The 13,198-nt window shown below is 40.9% G+C and overlaps 1 long non-coding RNA gene across 6 annotated transcripts in view; it reads left to right on the top strand.

The window, feature by feature from the left end:
- The window catches only part of LOC103663012, a 144,037-nt gene that overhangs the window by 52,876 nt on the left and 77,963 nt on the right, over positions 1-13,198 (top strand). For 3 of the 6 annotated variants that reach the window (XR_005834134.1, XR_005834132.1, XR_005834131.1), the window contains exons 4-5: positions 6,553-6,651; positions 11,039-11,157. The exons of 1 other annotated variant lie outside the window; for it this stretch is intronic. This is a non-coding gene — a long non-coding RNA (uncharacterized LOC103663012). The remainder of the gene's footprint in view (positions 1-6,552; positions 6,652-11,038; positions 11,158-13,198) is intronic. 2 more of the 6 variants (XR_568633.2, XR_005834133.1) reach the window with 1 other exon arrangement.

The following is a 13,198-nucleotide window of genomic DNA, read 5'->3' as shown; positions in this document are numbered from 1 at the left end:
CGTACCCGTTATCATAGCCTTGGTTATATAATAAACTGGCACATGTAGGTAAGTGTATTCCTGAGTGTGGTAAGCCATTCCAGCAAATACTGAACCTGAAGAGGGGTCATGGGAACTCTTGATTTATAGCCATTTGGTCAGAAATATGGGAGGCTTGGTTTTATGACTGGCATCTGAAACAGGATCCCTCTTGTGGAACTGAGCCCTTAACTTAAGAGATCTGATGTAAATTCCAGGTAGATATAAATGAATCAGAGGACACCCAGCTGGTGCTGGGGAACTGCTCAGTGTTGGAAAAACCCCACAGAGCTGTGATTCCTTCTATTCAACTGTCTCTCCAGATTTTATAGTGGTGGTTTGCCCTGACACCTCAATTCCTTAATAAGAAAATCCAAGAAAAGTTGTTGATTTTCAATTTGTTCAGCTTTTTCTTACTGTAAGGATAGGAGTGACTTCCAAGTTCTTTACACGTCAGAGCTGAAACCGAAGTCCACACATAGTAATTTCCTCTCTTGTGCCTCCTAGGTTTTATACCAAGACTTGTATTAGGCTCTAACATGGATGACTGTAGGGTCGCCTGGGGTCCTGGTTATACAGGCTGTAAATAAGCTAAAGTCTGTAACTTATTTTAGTACCTCTTTTCAGTCTTACATGTTTCTCTGTTTGGATGGAAATCACATAATCCCCCCCGTTGCTACGACACCCTTGGGAATAGTTAACTATTCCCTGACAAGGGCAGTTGTATTCGACTCCTGCACCAATTCAGTTTTGTTATTGGAACACCTTACACTTTTCCTTTTTTCCTTTCGAGGTATCTCTCCTCTTTTGGCGTTTGTGTTTATTTTTGTTGTTTTTCTCAGAGATGCCTATTAAGGTGACTAGACTATGTTCTACTGTGAAAATTAACTTCTGCGTGGCCATATAACTTAACTATCAGAAACAAGATTTGAGAATACCCCTCTTAACCACCTTACTCTATTTGGGTTTCTATAACAGAATTCCACAGTCTGGGTGGTTTATAAACAAAGGAATTTATTTCTCACATTTTCTGGAGCCTGGGAAGTCCAAGAACAGATGCTCGCAGGTTGTCTGAGAAGAGCTTCCTTCCTGGTACATATAGACAGACTTCTTTTGGCTCTATCCTCACACGGTGGAAGGGGCTAGGGAGCTCTCTGGCATCTCTTTTAGAAAGTCTCTCTTCATGAAAGGGCTCTAATCCGTTCATGATGACTCTACTCTCAAAACCTAATCACCTCCCAGAGGCCCCGTCTCCAAGTACCACCACATTGGGGATTAGGTTTCAACATATAAAATTTTAGGAAACACAAATAGTCTCTAGCGTTCTGTCCCTGCTCCCTCCAAATTCATGTTCTTCTCACATGCAGAATACATGTAGGGGCCAAGAGGAGGCACCCAAAATGTGCTACTTTGCAATATTGATTATTTTTTTAGAGTTACTTAAGAAACAACCAGTGCAATGCTGCTCAGACCCTCCCTCTGTCCCCCTGAAAGCAGGAAACAAATAGCCTATGTGAAAAATACCCTCCCTATAATAAGAAGTAAAAAGACAGTTTTATCACGAGATAGTGACTTTAAAGTAAAAAATTTGTAGAAATAAACCTTGTTACTTTTTACTAATCTACTACCTCAGCCCAAATTCTGCTTAGAATTCCTTACTAATTAAAGCTCCCGAAACCTATTTTCCTTACCCTGTAAATTCCGCCCAAACTTGTTGTCTTTTTGTCTAAAATGTATAACCGCCTGCATTGGTCATTTCTTTAGGTCTCAATTTTATTAATGGGCCTCTGTGTGCATGTAATAAAACTTTTTTTTCTCTTGTTAATCTGTCTCATATAAATTTAATTCCTAGTCCAGCTGGAAGACCTTGAGGGGAGAAGAGAATTTTTCCTTCCCTTCATATACTTATTATATCCCAACAGCCCCAGAAAGTCTTAACTCGTTCCAGCACAGTTCTAAAATCTCAAAGTCTCTTCCAAATATCATCTAAGTTAGATACGGATGAGACTCACGGTACAATTCATCCTGAGGGAAATTCCTCTCTAGCTCTCAACCTGTTATGTACTTTCCAAAATACAGCAGTGGGACAGGCATAGGACAGATGTTTCCATTCCAAAAGAGAGAAATATGAAAGGGGTAGCAGGTCCCAAGGAGTCCAGACTTCAAGGCAAAATCCATGAGATTTTAGGGTTCAGGAATAATCCTCTTTTGCTCAATGCTCAGCCCTCCTGGCCTCCAGGTCCCATCTTCTAAACTCATTGAGGCAGGGGTCATACCTGTGGTGGGAAGTCCTGTCCCTGCAGCTTTGCCAGGCAGGAGTTGGATCCCCAAGACTTTGGGTGGCCCTACCCCCACAGCTTTGGGCAGAGGTTATCTATCCTGTTAACAGCAAGGTGATGGTCTTCCCTTTTGAATCCAAGGAGGCAGCCCTGATCGCCTTCAGGGTCTTTACTAGTGCGTGTTCAGAGCAGAATAGTTCTACTGTCCCATCCTATAAAATCCAAGCCCAACACCTTCCTTCATTCCATCCTGCCTTTTCCCCCTTCAGTTCAAACTGGCAGTTTTCCTGCCAGGGTGGCTGATTAAGTTTGTGGTTCACAGCTCTATTAATCTCCTATTAAATGTTCATGGTCACTTGGCCACATCCTTACTGTTCTCTTTCTTTTTTTTTTTTTTTTTAAGATTTTTATTTATTTATTTGACAGAGAGAGACAGCCAGCGAGAGAGGGAACACAAGCAGGGGGAATGGGAGAGGAAGAAGCAGGCTCCCAGCGGAGGAGCCTGATGTGGGGCTCGATCCCAGAACTCTAGGATCACGCCCTGAGCCGAAGGCAGACGCTTAACGACTGCGCCACCCAGGCACCCCTACTGTTCTCTTTCTAACACACTTTCTCATTTTCTGCAAAATGGATAGGCTGAGAATTTTCCAACTCTTTAATTTCTAGTTTCTTTTTGGTTAATAATTCTATCTTCAAGTCTTTTTTCTCTTCTCACATTTTACCATAAGCAGTCAGAAGGAGCCAGGCTGCACCTTTGCTTAGGAATTTCCTCAGCTAAATATCCAGTTTCATTGCTCATAATTGTACCTTCCACAGCACACTAGGACGTGAACNGTTCAGCCAAATTCTTGGTCACTTCATAACAAGGATCTCCGTTGTCTGAAACCATGTTTGCCACTTCCATCTGAGACCTCAGAATGGCCTTTACTTGTCCCTAATTCTACCAAGATTCTGTTCACCATAATTTACTTACTCCCTGGGATGGAGGGTTTTTCCATAGCTCTCCTCTTTTCTTTCTAAGCCTACCTCAAGACCACCATTAATGACCCATTTATGACAATGTAAGCTTTTAATAGCATGTACCTCAAAGCTCTTCCAGCCTCTGGCCATTACCCAGTTCCAAAGCCACCTCCACATTTGCAGGTTTTCTTTGTTTTGTTTTGTTTTGTTTTTATAGCAGCTCCTCCACTTCTTAGTATCCATTTCTGTGACAGTGAAGACCCTCTGTAGCCCCGAATTTTAACTATCAGGGCCAAGATTTGAGAATGCCCATCTTAACATGACTTACCTATTTGTTCCAGGAAATGCTTATCTAGGAGGATATGGCTTATAAACTAGTAAGTAACTAAACTGCTTCAGGAAATTCCTGATTGGTCCAGGAAAATTGATGTCTTACCTGGGCAAAGAGCTTGCTTGTGTAACAAGAGCTTACTTATGAAGACTTGCTTTAGAAAAACTCTTGTCTCACTATGTCTGTCAATCATGGACTACTATTAATTAATTTGCCCAGTCCTAATCAGTTCCTCACCTTGAAAGGCTTGCTGATTTGAACCTAGATCTCAAAATCATATGTATCTACATCTTCTGTATCTGTATCTGTATCTATATTTATATTCTCCTCTGACCTCCCCCTTCAGGGAACCACTAAGACTCTTAAGGTTATTTTGTTCCTCCTTGCGGTACATTTTATCAACTCGACTTTGCTTGATTTACAAGATATTCTGATGGCCGTGGACCCCTTGTAGTATTGGAATTTCCAAGGCAAGTATTTTTACCATAAGCAGTCAGAAGGAGCTAGGCTGCACCTTTGCTGCACCATTAATATACCAAGTATATTAATTAGACTCCACTGTAATTCTTAAAACACTGGATTCTCCTGAAAGATTAAATCAGATAGAAAGGGCTTTTTTTTGGGGGGGGGGGTTCATTGCCTGCTTCTACCCAGCCAGATCCTTATTTTAACCAATTCCCATCATAACAGACCATTAATTCTGACACATTCCTATGAATTAAGAATACTCTTATCTCAACTCTTCAGGTGGGGAACTTGGCAGAGAGGCTAATTGACTTGCTCAAGATCACTATGTGAACCAACAGCCTGGCTGAGATACAGCCCAAGCCTCCTGACTCCCGGGCCCATGATCTGTTCACCAGATGTGCTTTGCCATCATTCTGCTCTGCTATCAATAAGCTACTGACCTCGTTTCTTTCTTAGTTGCCAGAAGTCTACCTTATGTGCCAATATCATTTCTCTAGTTCATACCTGAATTGCTTTTCTGCCTGGCCAACTTTGTAGTGTTACAGTATTTTCAGAGTATGGCAAACGTACCATAAAATAATATATTTTTTTAAAAAATGGCATAAGATATGGAGGTAGGAGAATTCTTAAAATATGCTGAGTCTTACAATGTATAGCTTTGCAGTAATAGAAAAATTCAAATAGTTTTCAAAATTGAGGTAAGTTCTACGTAGCCAACCACACACTGTGCACTTTGAGAGGAAAATGGGGAAACTAATGTTGCTTTGTAGCTAACAGATCATAAGTTATACTGTAAATACAGTGTTCTTTATGTAAACTCACTTGATTTAGGCAGAACATCCTTGAATTAAACTTTCTATCCATCTCTTATCTTGGCAATATGTCTTCCAAAATGTCATGAATTGAAATGGTTTGTCTTGCAATGGATTCCACTTTCTTTTGTTTTATGTCCCCTTTTTTCATTCATCTGAGTTGTATCTACTATGAAGTTACCAGCATGATTTGCTTCTTTGCAGGCCAAACTAGTCAAATAGACTTGTTATTAAGGTCTATCAAGGGCTTGATGGTTCCCACTCACCTTGGAAAACATGAAGAGGTAGTAAACCTCACAGGAAAGAAGTTTCTGAGGCTTCGTGCGGGTGATTAGAAAGAGCCTCCAGGGAGCCAGGAGTGAATTTACTCACCTAAAAAGAGAAGCTCCTAGGAATCCAGACTAACTGCTCCCAGCTTTCACAAACATGTGGTGCCCTCTTTACCCAGAACTTAATGAGGGCATGAGCTGGTAACTTGTGGCAGAATTCCTAGAATTTCAGAAGCCTGACCCCTAATATTTTAGAGGGGGACATCATTTTTTTTCCCCAGTCTCTGGTTCAGCATTGCCTGAAAAACTTTTGTTTTGAGAAGTTTTTACTGTTTATTTAAGGAAGATAGATAAAATTCTTGTACTGTATATGTGTGAGTCAAAGATAATCCCTGGATGAAGAGATTTAGGTGGCAGCTGTAGAAATAAGGGATAGGTAAGAATTGGTCTTGAAAATAAACCCATAGGAACAGTAGCAATATTACGTACCAAGTAAGAAAGTAAACAAAATGTCTGTGTTGAGCTAGGGACCTATGTGCCTTATGGAGTATAAAGATGATAAAGAAACAGTTCCTGCCTTGAATCTAGGTGAATGGGGAATACATTTATATAAACAGGCCACTCTAAGAACAGCTGAATGTAGAAACAGGATTCAACTAAGCTAAGGAGGACTTCCTAGAGGAAACAATGTCTGAGCATGTTTTTTCGTAACTCATCTCTGATATTTAAAATGTATGTTATTTGGTGGCGCCTGGGTGGCACAGCGGTTAAGCGTCTGCCTTCGGCTCAGGGCGTGATCCTGGCGTTATGGGATCGAGCCCCACATCAGGCTCCTCTGCTGTGAGCTTGCTGCTTCCTCTCCCACTCCCCCTGCTTGTGTTCCCTCTCTTGCTGGCTGTCTCTATCTCTGTCGAATAAATAAATAAAATCTTTAAAAAAAAATGTGTGTTATTTTGCTAGGACTGCCTTAACAAAATACAACAGACCAGGTGGCTTACACAATAGCAATGAATTTTTGCACTGTTCTGAAAACTAGAAGCCCAAGGTGATGATGTCTGGCAGGCTCGGGTTTCTTCTGAGGCCTTTTTCCTTGACTTTCATCTGGTTGCCTACTTGCTGTGTCCTCACATGGTCTTTGTTCACTCCTGTCCCTAATGTCCCTCAGTGTGTCCAATTTCCTTTTACAAGGACACTACTCAGGTTGGATTAGGGCCAACCCATATGACCTCATTTAACCTCAATTATCTTTTTAAAGACCCTCTCTGAATATAGCCACACTCTGAGTACTGGGGGTTAGGGCATCAGCATAGGAATTTTAGGGGAATGCAATTCAGTCTAGAACAAAATGTTACAGATCTCCAAAAGGCATTGTAGGCTTTTCCTTTCCATCTTAATTTTATTTTCTCTTTCTTAAGTGAGAAGCAATGTAGCATAACAACTAAGGGCATGGACACTGGAGTCAGCCCACTTGAATCCAGTCTTTGCTGTGCCACTTACTGTATGTGTAACCAAAGGTGAGTTGCTTGACTTCGCTGTATCGTGGCTTCCTTGCGTGTGAAATGAAGATGTTCATGACTACCCCGTTGGGTTGCTGTGGAGTTTAAATGGATGAATAATATAACATACATATGTGCCTGGCACATAATAAACACTCAGTAAGTATAAAGTATAAAGGATAGCAATAATTTCTGGGTATAAAGTTATACAATATGATACTTACACATACCAGTGCTCATAAACAAAAAAATTATATTCTTTGGAGTCAGATCTCATTTTTCATCAAATGTCATAATGAGACAGAAAGATGTATAAGCTTAAGGTGACTATCCCAGCTATAATTTGTGTCACTTACTATTCACATATTCACATGCAGCATACATCTGCTTGATCATCTGTGTTTCTAAAATAATTCTAGTGAGATTTCAGACACCTAATATTGTTATTAATAAAAACTGCATGTGTCTTTTTCATTCGTGTGGGTGATAATTCCATACTTAGGTTTGCTGTGCGAAATTCACCCTTAATCTAGTCTGGTATATTTTTGGTGCATGTGTTATCCCATGTATTTGTTCTTCATAAAGACATTGCCATCATTTTTTCCTCTCATAGTCACAAACTCTAAATAATAGCCAGTAGGAAAACAAAAAGTTTTAAATGATAATCATTATGTGTTGTGCTTTCATAGACGGTGCCTGTCACCAATAACAATGACCAATGAACTATTTTCAGGCACCAACCAACTTACCCAAAGGGATGTCTCTGCAGCACTTTGTTCTTTTTATTAACTTGTATATATAGCATTTGCTCTCTGCCTGGCCCTGCTCTAAGCACTTTACATATATTAAATCAGTTAGGCCTCACAACAACTCTATAAAGTAGATGCTATTATGCCCAATTTTTAGGTGAGGAGACTGAGGTACAAAGGGAGTAGTCACTCAGTGAGTAGTCAGGCCTAGGTCATCTTGGCCAGATTTTCATTCTGGGCACTCTTTTTCCTTTGGGCTTAGAGCACACTAATCATTTCCCATCTCCTGCTCACTCCTTCTTAATATCCTTTATTCGAGCTTCCTCTTTAGATGGGATGGTTCTTGAATATTGGAGTTTCCCAGGGTTCTGCTCTTGAAATGCTCCCTTTAAACTCTCTCTCCCTTATCTCTAGGGCTCACCTACAATCTAAATAGAAATGAATCTTACATCTGTATCTAGAGCCACTTTTCCCCTGAGTTGAAGACATATTTCCAACCACCTCCCGGGCACCTCCAACTTGGATGCTGAGCACCAGAACATTGAACTCCCCGTCTGCCTCACTCTCCCCAGATCTCTCCACTTCCAGTCTTTAACCCCAGCGCTAGACTCTCCGGGCTCCTTTTTCTCCCGTGTCTGATCTGACACCCAGTTCTCCTGACTCTGGCCTCAGGTGGCTCTCTCCTCTTGCCCCTGAGGTCTAGTCTTGCTCTCATTGCTTTAGTTAGGATCTGTAGCTAGGTGTCATTTTCTATTGTCTTAACATCCATTAATGATTTTCAGTTGCTAAAAGTTACTGTTTGAACAGGGTGCTGGTAGCTCATACTAGCATTCTCTGCAGTTTGACGTCTTTCAATCATTTCATTACTGCGAAAACACCAATGTCCCAGGCCTAAGCTGGGATTTTGTTTCTTGAGCTAGCTTTCTGTCTTCTATTTGCTAGGAAAGAATCCAGTTGTTATTTTATCTCAGTAATATTCTTCTGCAAGAACAGGATGCTTTCATGATCGAGCCTTTTTTTTCAGAGTTCTAAAAAATAGAGGTTTTTTTTTTCCCTGTTTGTTTTTTTCCCTTAGCAATTACCATTGCACAAATAGCATGCAAAGAGATAAAGATCTTTTAAGAAAAACCCAGTTTATTTTTCTCTGGGCTAGTTCCCTGATCTATAAAATCTCTTTGGGGAGGTTATTAATTACACTGTACATTATCTCTCATCTGGACTTTGCAACCTTCAAACTGTCTCTTTCTCTCCACTTTAACTTATCCTCTACATAACCTTCCTAAAAATGGAAAAACAAAAATATTGGCCACTGGATTAGATGAAAATTGTTTCAGAATGGCTTGCAGGCCTTGTGACAAGTTGGCTGAAAATGACCTTTTCACCTCGTCTCCCTCTTCTCTCAGTTCATATCACAGCAATTTCTGGCCTCCCTGCTTCTACACATGCTTGTCACTCCTTCCTCAATGTCATTTCCTCCTTCCGGACCTAAAAACCCACACATTCCATCAAGACCTGACCCTGACATGACTCCTGGGCACTCTTACCCAGTGTGTCTAACCACCTACTGTCGTGTTGCCCAGGACGACCCCGCCCTGCTGTGGTTAAAGGCCAGAACTCTCATGCCTAATTTTCATCTGGCTCCTGGCCATGGACACTTTTCTTGTTTAACTCCCAACCTTTTGTTTCTAAAAATCAATTTAGATTCTATGACTTGGTTCTTACCACTACTTTTTCAATAGGGTTTCACTTCTGACTTTGTCCCCAAGCTTGCCAGGCAACCACCCCACAGGATGAAGCCTTAACCCCAGATTCAGTCAGCTTTCAGGAAACTCCTTTAAATCTGATGTCCCTCAAGAGAGGGATCACACAGTCTGTTAAAAATCTTCCCATTTTTTCTCAGAATTGTTCACTATCTCCTTGGGGCCACGGCCATATAATATTATAGTTATTTCTGTATTGCAATTATAAGTACTGTAATACTTCGGGCCACACTCTCAGGTGTGAGGAGTGTAACCTGGCACTTCCATTCCACTTCCATTAGGCCTCCTTTCGGACACTGTCCGTGTTGCTCCCAGAGCCCCTCATGTCCCCTTTATGACTTTTATATATTCTTCCCTGAAGGTCAGTGTGCCTTCACTTTCCTCAGCCTGCATCTGTAATTCTTCTTCAGAGGACTGCCTTCAGACTGGGGTTGCTTCTCCCAGAAGCCTAGAGAGCTGGAGGTGCCCAGGAATGACATCCCTCCAAGGGCGGCTCTTAGCCAAAGATGGAAGGGACAGGAGCACCTTCACTCTGAGAGGTAGGCTGAAGCCCTTTCTGTGGGACTTTGACTGAACTCTTACTGGACTTTTTTTTCTCTTCCATGCTCTGCTTGCCCTTCTCCCTTATTGGTTTCTCTCAGGAATATTTCCCCAACAATTCACTTGCACGGGTCTCCTTGCCTCAGGATCGACTTCTGGGGATCTTGGCCTAAGACGTCACTTAATCTCCCTTTCAAGTCTATTTAGCTTGATTACAAAAACAGTTATCTAATTGAATTCTGAGTCAACTTGGAAACTTCAGATTGAATCTCAGCCAATCCAGAATTTTTGCCATCGGAGCTCTTCTCTCTTCTCTACAAGTTCTGGTCGAGTAGTCCTGGTGGCAGTGATGTTTTTGCAGTGTCATGAAGGATTGTGCCCGTCTGTTCCCAGCTGTCAGAATTTGTCAGGGTGACATATTATCTTACTACCCAATTATCTGTTTCCATGTTTGCACTCATTACTATGGTTAAAGCTTAACAATGTCTAGTCTCCTATCTTTTTGTGTTTTTTTTTTTTTCATTTTTAGCACTTAGAACACAGACACTAACTGTTGAGTGAAAAAAAAAATAACAATCCAGCACCTTTGTAAGCTAGGCCTTATCATCTTCGCTTTACGGAGGGCATAAATGGGACTTGGAGATATTACATAATTGAGGCAATGGAAGATAACTGATTAATAGCAGAACCAGAATTCAGGTCTTCTGACTTGATATAAATTTTTTTCACCACCCATTCTTGCCTTCCTCCATGCCACTCTAAGGATTTCATGGCTATGTCAATTTGCCTGGTGTTCAAGGGAAGGTCCTGTGTATGCTGCTCTCAGCTGTCAGGAAAAAAAGTCACAAACATCTTCCTGGAGGCCTGTCAGAGAAGAGTCATTCTAAAGCCTCTGTGATTCCTAGAACTGAAAACCAGAATGTTCCTGACTGGGCTTCCTCCTTGAATATGAACATTGATTAACACGTTTCTTTCCTGTTTAGAGAAACTTTCCACATCTTAGAGATTTATTTGGAAACCCACCTGTTGTAAGATCAAGCATCAATTTTGATATCATTTTTATCTGCTTGATAAGCCTTCTATGGGGGCAGGGGAGAAGTCCTTCCCTGCTGGAGAGGAAGCATTGGGTCTTTAAGGAAGGTATATATTTGTAGCTTAAATCAGAAAGAAGACCAAGTAATAATGGAAATTGCCCACGATGGCAATGAAAGAAATGTACTCTTGGAATGTCTGCTGTAAGGACAATGCTCTTAAATGATTGATAGCGAGCAAGAAGTCCGGGCCCTGCACTGTTTCTCCGTCTCATCAATTCTCACTCTTAGGAGTTCAAAGTCTTAGATCACATGTATCTTGCAGGATTTAAAAGGCATGCCTGATATCTTCAGAGGAGCAGAGGTGGCATGACCCTTGGCTCCTGTGCGTGTGTGCAAGGCTCTGGGCCCTCCTGTTGTAGCATCGCACCTGTGCTGAGCGGGGTGAGTACAGGGGCTACTTAGATGGAACCAGGCTGCTCATACCTGCTGCCTTGCAGGAGGGAGGAACCATGCAGTTTGAAAGACGTGATTTAGTTAATACGCTACACTCTGCCTCTCAGGCATCTGGGGGCACGTCTTTTGTTATTTTACTTATTTCTCCTGACAAGGGCATGATATGGTAGTTTGTTAGGGAACAACCGTACCATTTAGTGGAAGAGCACTTTCCGTTTTAAAACTTTTAACTTGAATTAATGTCAGGTAGAGTATATTTGTTTTAACCTATTGACTCTTAGCACTTAAACACCTTAGGCAAGATCCATCTATATGTACAGAACCTGAAATCATTTGCAATTTGGTAATGTGTCTCGCTGTAGCATTTTTGAAGTGATTATGAATTAAATACAGTAGTATCGTCTTATATTCCATTTTGGGATCTTAAAGTTGACATTTACTTTTGCAAATAAATTCCATGCAAAAACTGGCATAGTACTCTCTCCAGCTTGCACATTTATGGTATTTTAATCTTCATTTAAAACCCTGAATAGTAATTTGGGGACTTTTTAAAAAAATTTCTTGAGATATATTGGGAATAAAGAGATGCCTATATTAGGAGGTAGATTAAAAAGCTAAATAATAATTGGTTCATTTAGGAGTGCCTCCAAATAAAATTTCAAACTTAATGAAATTTGACATCAACTAAAGCTTCTTACTGTGTGTGTCCCTCTATTGTGTGCTGTCCTCGTGGTGGCCTTTTGCCTTTCTTGTCTTGCGTATGTCTTCTATGCCTCTAGGAGTATGGATCTCTTCGGCATCATTAAAAGCCATGATGACTCTTCCTTCTGAAATGGGTGAGGACTCCTTCTTGCTGGAGCCCAGGAGAGGCTGAGAGCAGGGATGTCCCTGAGTCCTCCAGTTCTAGCTCAGCCTTGTCACTCATGAGAACTTCAGGCTATTGGTGAACTCTCCAAAAAAACATTAATTTTACTTTGATGAAATGTAGTTTAAGCTCATATTGAAGGAAAAATTGTTGCCTTATCGGCATATATCTGGCCTTGTCTTTTTAGAAACAACAGATATCCATAATTTTCCTGAAGGCCAATAATTGTTTTCTTGCTCAATAACCTGATAGTAAACTCTACTTTCGTTTTTATAGGCTATTCTCTTTGTTGCTTGGGAAATGACTTTGGGAACCAAATTCAGAATTCTAGATTCAGAGACCAATCTTGATTCATGCATCTAATAAGTGTAACTGAGTGCCTACCATGTAACAGGAATTCTTCGAGGCACAGGGGAGACAATGATGAACAAGACAGACAAAGTTCAGACTCTTGTGAAGTGTGTATTCTGATGGGGATGGGAAGACAAACAAAAAAACTTTGCAAGTAAAGAAGAAAAATATCAGGTTAAGCGTTACGCACAGTGTTAAGATGGAGTGGTGTGATAGGGAGTGATTGGAGCTACTTTAGATGATCAGGAAGGCTTCTCCAAAGAGGCAATATTTAAATGCTAGCTGAATAACAAACAGCAGTGAGAGGGGCAAGATTCCTGGTAGAGCAAAGTGCCCTAAGGGCTAGAACGAATATGTGTTGTTAGACTAGAGGATCTAAGACAGCCAGGATAGCTGAAGAGTTCTGGGCAAGAGGAAGAATGGAAAGATCTGATATGAGAGAGGTAGGTAGAGGTCACATCATCTAAAGCTTTGTAAGGCATGTGAAAGAGCTTGGATTTTATTGTAAATCTATGGGAAGTCGTCAGAGCTTTTTTGCAGGGTAGTGCTATCTTAAAATGATTACATTGGCTGCTATATGGAAGGTCAAAAGATGCTAAAAACTCACAAGAAGGAGACAGAGGAAGAGGGCTGGCTAATTAGCAGATGCTTTCCCTTGGAGGTCTTCCTTTTCCTCCTCTTCTTGTGAGTTCTTAGGCTCTTTTGACTTTTTGTACCCTCTCATGCTTCTTGAAGCTTTACTTGAAATCTTGCTTAAGGATATTGCTTGGTTCCCAGCATCAATAGATTTAACAAATACTTAAATATCATATC

This window comes from Ursus maritimus, unplaced genomic scaffold, assembly GCF_017311325.1.
Source record: "Ursus maritimus isolate PB19 unplaced genomic scaffold, ASM1731132v1 scaffold_12, whole genome shotgun sequence".
NCBI classification, from domain to species: Eukaryota; Metazoa; Chordata; class Mammalia; order Carnivora; family Ursidae; genus Ursus; species Ursus maritimus.
This window is presented reverse-complemented; position numbering and strand designations above follow the sequence as displayed.